This window comes from Scyliorhinus canicula, chromosome 18 (genome assembly GCF_902713615.1).
Source record: "Scyliorhinus canicula chromosome 18, sScyCan1.1, whole genome shotgun sequence".
Classification (NCBI taxonomy): Eukaryota; Metazoa; Chordata; class Chondrichthyes; order Carcharhiniformes; family Scyliorhinidae; genus Scyliorhinus; species Scyliorhinus canicula.
This window is the reverse complement of record NC_052163.1, coordinates 7,124,922-7,135,056: the sequence shown is the minus strand read 5'-3', so window position 1 is coordinate 7,135,056 and position 10,135 is coordinate 7,124,922.

The following is a 10,135-nucleotide window of genomic DNA, read 5'->3' as shown; positions in this document are numbered from 1 at the left end:
TGCAATTACTTGCAGCTGGGACAAGCTCCGCTGTGCCTCTGCCATTCCCATCTGAGAGCGGGACATGCCCCGCAGCACCTCATCAAGGGCAGCCTGGTACTGGGTCACATCCCCCATTGGGTCAGACACTCTACTGCTGAGGCCCTCAGCCATGGCTGTCACCGTCTGTGCAATGCCTTGGACACCTTCAGTCATGTTGCCAAACCCATGCACCAGGGTCTTCACTGCGGTCGCCAACCTAGCAGTGTTGTCCTCAGTGCCACGCATTGCTGCACGCGTAGCCTCTGGGATTCCTCCAATCAACTCCTCCAGTGTCGCTGACATTTCCTTCTGGATGTCCCGGCTGCTCCCTAACGTCTCCATCAGCTCCGGTAACCCTGTTCCAAAGGCTCAGCATCTGGCTGGGACCCAGCTGGGTCCTGGGATCCAGCAGCCCTCCAACTGCTGTCCCGCCTGTGGGTTCCTGCCTTCATCTGATGTACATCAGCAGCAGTCTGGTGCTCACCGGATTGTTCCCCAGAAGCCTGTCCACTAACATTTCCCACCGAGGTGCATGTATCTGTGCTGGTTTAGCACACGGCTAAATCGCTGGCTTTGAAAGCAGACCAAGGCAGGCCAGCAGCACGGTTCAATTCCTGTACCAGCCTCCCCGAACAGGCGCCGGAATGTGGCGACTAGGGGCTTTTCACAGTAACTTCATTTGAAGCCTACTTGTGACAATAAGTGATTATTATGTTATTATTATTATTATTATGGTGGAGTGTGGGGATGACAGCTGTGACATTGATGGTGGCATCATCGGAGCTCTCCTCCAAGGTGGTCTCATGGGAGGCAGGGAAGGGGGCCACCCATGATGGGCTGGTGCCATCAAAGAACAAAGAACAAAGAAAAGTACAGCACAGGAACAGGCCCTTCGGCCCTCCAAGCCTGTGCCGACCATGCTGCCCGTCTAAACTACAATCTTCTACACTTCCTGGGTCCGTATCCCTCTATTCCCATCCTATTCATGTATTTGTCAAGGTGCCCCTTAAACGTCACTATCGTCCCTGCTTCGACCACCTCCTCTGGCAGCGAGTTCCAGGCACCCACTACCCTCTGTGTAAAATACTAGCCTCGTACATCTCCTCGAAACCTTGCCCCTCACACCTTAAATCTATGCCCCCTAGTAATTGACCCCTCTACCCTGGGAAAAAGCCTCTGACTATCCGCTCTGTCTATGCCCCTCATAATTTTGTAGACCTCTATTAGGTCGCCCCTCAAACTCCGTCGTTCCAGTGAGAACAAACCGAGTTTATTCAACTGCTCCTCATAGCTAATGCCTTCCATTCCAGGCAACATCCTGGTAAATCTCTTCTGCACCCTCTCTAAAGCCTCCACATCCTTCTGGTAGTGTGGCGACCAGAATTGAACACTATACTCTAAGTGTGGCCTAACTAAGGTTCTATACAGCTGCAACATGACTTGCCAATTTTTATACTCAATGCCCCAGCCAATGAAGGCAAGCATGCCATATGCCTTCTTGACTACCTTCTCCACCTGTGTGGCCCCTTTCAGTGACCTGTGGACCTGTACACCTAGATCTCTCTGACTGTCAATACCTTTGAGGGTTCTACCATTCACTGTATATTCCCTACCTGCATTAGACCTTCCAAAATGCATTACCTCACATTTGTCCGGATTAAATTCCATCTGCCATCTCTCTGCCCAAGTCTCCAACAATCTAAATCCTGCTGTATCCTCTGACAGTCCCCATCGCTATCCGCAATTTCACCAACCTTTGTGTCGTCTGCAAACTTACTAATCAGACCAGTTACATTTTCCTCCAAATCGTTTATATATACTACGAACAGCAAAGGTCCCAGCACTGATCCCTGCGGAACACCACTAGTCACAGCCCTCCAATTAGAAAAGCAACCTTCCATTGCCACTCTCCGCCTTTTATGACCGAGCCAGTTCTGTATCCACCTTGTCAGCTCACCCCTGATCCCGTGTGACTTCACCTTTTGTACCTGTTTACCGAGAGGGACCTTGTCAAAGGCCTTACTGAAGTCCAGAGAGACAACATCCACTGCCCTACCTGCATCAATCACCTTTGTGACTTCTTCGAAAAACTCGATCAAGTTAGTGAGACACAACCTCCCCAACCATGCTGCCTCTCACTAATACGTCCATTTGCTTCCAAATGGGGGTAGATCCTATCTCGATGAATTGACTGTCGTCTGGATGACCTGCGGGAGAATGAACATGTGGTCAGTGGGAGGGATGCGACAGTCTATATGGAAATAACAACTCATGTGTGACAGTCCATGCAGGTGGGGCCCGGTGATTCTCACCTCTGTAGTATTCGACGCCCTCCGCGTTGGTGACAGCTCTGTCCTCAGCCTCCCCCGTCACCTCAAGGGCCTGATCCTCGAAGGTCGTGAGGATTCTTTTGTACAGCACACCTCTGCCGTTTTGGGCCCTCTCCCGGTGATTGTGGGAAATTTCTCCTGCAGGGCTACAGAGAGGGCTATAGCCACATGTGCGGTTCACATTGGTGGGGGAGGGGGCAGTTTGATTAATTGATTGATTGACTTATTGCCACATGTACTGAAGTACAGTGAAAAGTAATTTTCTGCAGCCGAGGGGACGTACACAATATGTACATAGTAGACAAAAAGAATAATCGACAAAGTACACCGACAAACAGTGATTGGTTACAGTACGGAACAAGGGGCCAAACCAAGCAAATACGTGAGCAAGAGCATCATAGGGCGTCATCGTGAAGTATTTTTTCAGGGAACAGATCAGTCCGAGGGGGAGCCGTTGAGGTGTCTAGTAGCTGTGGGGAAGAAGCTGTTCCTATGTCTGGATGTCCGGGTCTTCAGACTTCTGTACCTTCTGCCTGATGGAAGGGTCTGGAAGAAGGCAATGCCTGGGTGGGAGGGGTCTCTGATAATGCTGTCTGCCTTCCTGAGGCAGCAGTTGCTGTAGACAGAGTCAATGCGCGGGTGACAAGCTTGTGTGATGCGTTGGGCTGAGTCTACCATGAGAGGGGGGGGGGGGGTGGGTGAAGGGAGGGGGGTGAAGGGTGGGTTTCATTGAAGGGTGTTGGGGAGCAAATGGAGGGTTGGGAGGGGCTGGTCGCATTGGGTGGGGGCGGGGGGTTTCGGTGGGGGGGGTGTCAACTCACCGTGCTGCCCGGTCTTTGACATTCTTGCACCACTGGAGGCCAGAGCGCCTGGTCACGCTTCCTGAACTGTCGGCCGGTGCCACTTCACCCCCAGGCGGTACTGGCGGCCCTGTGGCTCACCCTCTGGAAGCCTCAGTCGGACATCCCTTCTGGCCTTGACCGCATCTAGGAGCCTCCCCAGGTCCGTGTCTCCAAACCTTGGGGCCGGCCGTCTCAGCGTTATGGCTGTGAACTGAGCGGGGTTGGCTTTGCAAGTGCTGTTTATGCGCTGCTCGACTTTGTTAGCGGGGGGCTGACGAGAGCGATTCCGGTGAATCGGCTGGCGAGCCGTCACTTGCAGCGAGAAGCATGTGGGGCCTCATTAAGTGGACCAATTAACACTGGATTGCATTGCCGGCCTCACTGGGCCGAGCGGCAGTTCCCGCTCGCTACCACACTGAGAAATCTTTCCGGAGAGTCAGCGCGTGATCTTTGGTACATTCATGTGCATTAAATACATGATCATTTCCTGTAATCAATTTAACCATATGCCTGTTTTAAATCTATAACTGTGGTTACAAACAAATTAACACCATTAAGCATCACAACCTTTTGTTAGCTTGAGATCTATGGGGCAAGTTAGTCCGAGTGAGTGCCCAAAATGCAAAGGTTCACACTAGCCACAATACACCTATCTACCTGGTGCAGGCTGTTTTTAAGTTTAATGCAAGCTAACTTTAACTCATGCTGACCTTCCACTGGGGAACGGATGAGAGGGGTGTCCATTCCCTGACCCCAGGAGTGCTTTGATCAGCAATCCTGTGGCACTCGTATGTGGAGGAATGTCTGATGGAGGGGAGCCAGGGTGGCCAGGATGGGTCTTCAATTCATTCATTCGATGTGGGCATCACCTGCTGTCCAGAACTCACTGTCATCTTTAAATCCCTTCTGAATGTGAATTTCTGCACTTGGTGAGGTGAAGGCACACCCTCATTGCTGTTATGGAGGGAGGTCCACGTCAGAATAGTGTCAGACCAGGAGGACATAGAACATAGAACGATACAGCGCAGTACAGGCCCTTCGGCCCTCAATGTTGCACCGACATGGAAAAAAACTAAAGGCCATCTAACCTACACTATGCCCTTATCATCCATATGCTTATCCAAGGAGGTCTTGGAGATGGTAGTATTCCATGCTTCTGCTGCCCTTCCCGGTAATACAGGTTGTGGCTTCTCCTGGCGCACAAGCAGTGCTCTGGAATCATTTACCTCCTCCCTGAATCTATCCTCGCACTATGCAGTTGATGATTTTTGCAGCTGCCTGGAAACTCTGTCATTGTAAACCTGGAAAGCAGGTTAAACCGTAGGGTCCAACCGTGTAACATATTTTAAATGTCACCATGCGTCCTGGGAGCAGGTTGGATGCTTGTTTATTGAAGTTGGCAGGTTGAAGCTGGTTTCCTGATGCATTTTTATCACTTTAAGCACCTACACACATTCTCACCCATGTTAAATTTTCACCCCTTAAATTAATATTTAATCCTAAATCTGCTCATGCAAGGTCAACACAGTTGTAATCAATCAATACAAGTTGTACAATAAGTTGAATGTGTAATTGCAATAACACAGCAACGGCTAGAAATAAAACTTGGTTAAAAAAACTTGTATTTCTATAAAGTCTTTAACATTTGAAAACATTCCAACATGCTTCACAAGAGCAAAGTCTGACATTGAGACACATAAGAAGATATTACAATGGATGACCGAAAGGTTGGTAAAAGGACCTTTTAAGGAGCATCTTAAAGGAAGAGAGGTGGCGCTGTTTAGGGAGGGGATTCCAGAGTTTAAAGCCAAGGCAGCTGAAGGCAAGGCCACCAGTAATGGAGTCATTAAAATTGGATTGGATTGGATTTGTTTATTGTCACGTGTACCGAGGTACAGTGAAAAGTATTTTTCTGCAAGCAGCTCAACAGATCATTAGAAAAGGGAATTAAACAAAATTCAAGTAATTACATGAGAATACATAATAGGGCAACACAAGATATACAATGTAACTACATAAGCATTGGCATTGGTTGAAGCATACAGGGTGTAGTGTTAATAAGGTCAGTAAAAAAGAGGGTCATTTAGGAGTCTGGTGACAGTGGGGAAGAAGCTGTTTTTGAGTCTGTTCGTGCGTGTTCTCAGACTTCTGTACCTCCTGCCCGATGGAAGAAGTTGGAAGAGTGAGTAAGCCGGGTGGGAGGGATCCTTGATTATGCTGCCCGCTTTCCCCCGGAGGCGGGAGGTGTAGATGGAATCAATGGATGGGAGGCAGGTTCGTGTGATGGACTGGGCGTTATTCACGACTCTTTGAAGTTCCTTGCAGTCCTGGGCCGAGCAGTTGCCATACCAGGCTGTGATGCAGCCCGATAGGATGCTTTCTATAGTGCATCTGTAAAAGTTGGTAAGGGTTAATGTGGACATGCCGAATTTCCTTAGTTTCCTGAGGAAGTATAAGCGCTGTTGTGCTTTCTTGGTGATAGCGTCGACGTGAGTGGACCAGGATAGAGTTTTGGTGATGTGCACCCCTAGGAATTTGAAACTGCTAACCATCTCCACCTCGGCTCCGTTTATGCTGACAGGGGTGTGTACAGTACTTTGCTTCCTGAAGTCGATGACCAGCTCTTTAGTTTTGCTGGCATTGAGGGAGAGATTGTTGTCGTTACACCACTCCACTAGGTTCTCTATCTCCCTCCTGTATTCGGACTCATCGTTATTTGAGATCCGGCCCACTATGGTCGTATCGTCAGCAAACTTGTAGATGGAGTTGGAACCAAGTTTTGCCACTCAGTCGTGTGTGTACAGGGAGTAGAGTAGGGGGCTAAGTACGCAGCCTTGCGGGGCACCGGTATTGAGGACTATTGTGGAGGAGGTGTTGGTGTTCATTCTTACTGACTGTGGTCTGTTGGTCAGAAAGTCAAGGATCCAGTTGCAGAGTGGAGAGCCAAGTCCTAGGTTTTGGAGCTTTGATATGAGCTTGGCTGGGATTATGGTGTTGAAGGCGGAGCTGTAGTCAATGGAGTCTGATGTAGGAGTCCTTGTTTTCGAGATGCTGTAGGGATGAGTGTAGGGCCAGGGAAATGGTGTCTGATGTGGACCGGTGGCGACTGGTTGCAGGACTGGAGGAGGTTAAAGAGATCGGGAAGGGAGGGATTTGGAAACAAGGGATGCGATTCTCCAGAAAAATTCCTAAGTTCATTTGTGACGGGTGTTTACAGGGAGATGCCCACCAGCTCTGCCGCCGGGTTGCCCACAGCTATTCAATGACATTTTCAGCCCTGGGGAGTTTCTCACCGGTTTACCCACACTTAGAAGGCAGGATTCTCCGTTTCTGATACGAAGGACAGCACAGTAGCACATTGGTTAGCACTGTTACTTCACAGCTCCAGGGACCCGGGTTTGAACATAGAACATACATACAGTGCAGAAGGAGGCCATTCAACTCATTGAGTCTGCACCGACCCACTTAAGCCCTCACTTCCACCCTATCCCCGTAACCCAATAACCCCTCTTAACCTTTTTGGACACAAAGGGCAATTTATCATGTCCAATCCACCTAACCTGCACATCTTTGGACTGTGGGAGGAAACCGGAGCACCCGGAGGAAACCCACGCAGACATGGGGAGAACGTGCAGACTCCGCACAGACAAGTGACTGATGTACCATCCATTGAACGCGAGACGAGTTGCTGAACAAATGTATGGCTTTAATCTGCTAGATGTTAGCCCTGCGGTCGATTACAGTAGAAGGACGACTGCCGGGGGTACTGCGTATTTATACCCCGCCCTGGAGGCGGGGTTAACTCAGCCTCTCGACCAATCGGGGAGCCGTCACATGACTGGTCTCAACCAACCGGTCGAGAGGCACATGACCAACCAGAGCCAATGGTAAGCCGGTGTTCTGCACCAATGGCAGGCAGCTATGCTAATCATACCACCACATTCACCCCTTGCGGAGAAAGAAGCCGGGGGGGGGGGGGTGTCAACGAGAGCTGGGGGGGGGGGGGAGAAACTGGTGGTATGAGTAGTAAGGAGAGAAGGGAAAAAAATGCATCCTTGGCTTCCCACTGGCCCAGACATTTAGCAACAGTACATAGTGTCCATACAAGGTCCATGGTGGTGTTGAAGTCAAATGGACTCGATCAGTCTTTTTGTTGCCCGTGACGTCCTGGCAGACCGCCACAGTGGAGTTGGTGACGTTGGTTCAGCCGATGGTGGTGGTTCAGCTGATGTCCTGGAGTCCGGGAGCGATGGTCCTTCAACTGTCTCCGTACCCCGGGCTGGTGGGGGAGGGGTGGCCTGTGTGGGGCGCTGGGAGAAAAAGGACGGGGGGGGGGGGGTCTGTGGTAGAACATAGAACATAGAACATAGAACACTACAGCGCAGTACGGGCCCTTCGGCCCTCGATGTTGCGCCGACCTGTGAAACCATCTGAAGCCTATCTGACCTACACTATTCCATTTTCATCCATATGTCTATCCAGTGACCACTTAAATGCTCTTAAAGTTGGCGAGTCTACTACTATTGCAGGCAGGGCGTTCCACACCCCTACTACTCTCTGAGTAAAGAAACTGCCTCTGATATCTGTCCTATATCTATCATCCCTCAATTTAAAGCTATGTCCCTTCGTGGTGGTCATCACCATCCGAGGAAAAAGACTCTCACTGTCCACACTATCTAACCCTCTGACTATCTTATATGTCTCTATTAAGTCACCTCTCAGCCTTCTCCTCTCTAACGAAAACAACCTCAATTCCCTGAGCCTTTCCTCGTAAGACCTTCCCTCCATACCAGGCAACATCCTAGTAAATCTCCTCTAAACCCTTTCCAAAGCTTCCACATCCTTCCTATAATGTGGTGACCAGAACTGCACGCAGTACTCCAGGTGCGGCCGCACCAGAGTTATGTACAGCTGCAGCATGACCTTGTGGTTCCGAAACTCAATCCCCCTGCTTATAAAGGCTAGCACACCATATGCCTTCTTATCAGCCCTATTAACCTGGGTGGCAACTTTCAGGGATTTATGTCCTTGGATGCCGAGATCTCTCTGTTCATCTACACTACCAAGAATCTTGCTATTAGCCCAGTACTCTGCATTCCTGTTACTCCTTCCAAAGTGAACCACCTCACACTTTTCCGCATTAAACTCCATCTGCCACCTCTCAGCCCAGCTCTGCAGCTTATCTATGTCCCTCTGTATCCTATAACATCCTTCAGCACTATCCACAACTCCACCGACCTTCGTGTCATCTGCAAATTTACTAACCCATCCTTCTACACCCTCTTCCAGGTCATTTATAAAAATGACAAACAGCAGTGGCCCCAAAACAGATCCTTGCGGTACACCACTAGTAACTGAACTCCAGGATGAACATTTGCCATCAACCACCACCCTCTGTCTTCTTTCAGCTAGCCAATTACTGATCCAAACCGCTAAATCACCTTCAATTCCATACTTCCTTATTTTCTGCAATAGCCTACCGTGGGGAACCTTATCAAACGCCTTACTGAAATCCATATACACCACATCAACAGCTTTACCCTGATCCACCCGTTTGGTCACCTTCTCAAAAAACTCAATAAGGTTTGTGAGGCATGACCTACCCTTCACAAAACCGTGTTGACTATCGCTAATCAACTTGTTCTTTTCAAGATGATTATAAACCCTATCTCTTATAACCTTTTCCAACATTTTACCCACAACCGAAGTAAGGCTCACAGGTCTATAATTACCAGGGTTGTCTCTACTCCCCTTCTTGAACAAGGGGACAACATTTGCTATCCTCCAGTCTTCCGGCACTATTCCTGTCGACAAAGACGACATAAAGGTCAAGGACAAAGGCTCTGCAATCTCCTCCCTGGCTTCCCAGAGAATCCTAGGATAAATCCCATCTGGCCCAGGGGACTTATCTATTTTGACATTTTCCAAAATTGCTAACACCTCCTCCTTTTGAACCTCAATTCAATCTAGCCTGGTCGACTGAACCTGAGTGTTCTCCTCGACAACATTGTCTTTCTCCAGTGTAAACACTGACGAAAATATCCATTTAACGCTTCCCCTATCTCCTCTGATTCCACACACAACTTTCCACTACTATCCTTGATTGGCCCTAATCTTACTCTAGTCATTCTTTTGTTCCTGATATACCTATAGAAAGCCTTAGGGTTTTCCTTGATCCTATCCGCCAACGACTTTTCGTGTCCTCTCCTCGCTCTTCTTAACTGTCCCTTTAGGTCCTTCCTGGCTGACTTGTAACTCTCAAGTGCCCTAACTGAGCCTTCATGTCTCATCCTAACATAAGCCTTCGTCTTCCTCTTGACAAGTGCTTCAACTTCCTTAGTAAACCACGGTTCCCTTGCTCGACAACTTCCTCCCTGCCTGACAGGTACATACTTATCAAGGACACGCAGTAGCTGTTCCTTGAAAAAGCTCCACATTTCGATTGTACCCATCCCCTGCAGTTTCCTTCCCCATCCTATACATCCTAAATCTTGCCGAATAGCATCATAATTGCCTTTTCCCCAGCTATAATTCTTGCCTTGCGGTATATACCTATCCCTGCCCATTGCTAAAGTAAACATAACCGAGTTGTGATCACTATCACCAAAGTGCTCACCTACATCTAAATCTAACACCTGGCCGGGTTCATTACCTAGTACCAAATCCAATGTGGCCTCGCCCCTTGTTGGCCTATCTACATACTGTGTCAGAAAACCCTCCTGCACACACTGCACAAAAACTGACCCATCTATAGTACTCGAACTATAGTATTTCCAGTCAATATTTGGAAAGTTAAAGTCCCCCATAACAACTACCCTGTTTCTCTCGCTCCTGTCGAGAATCATCTTTGCAATCCTTTCCTCTACATCTCTGGAACTATTCGGAGGTCTGTAGACAACTCCCAACAGGGTGACCTCTCCTCTACTGTTCCTAACCTCGGCC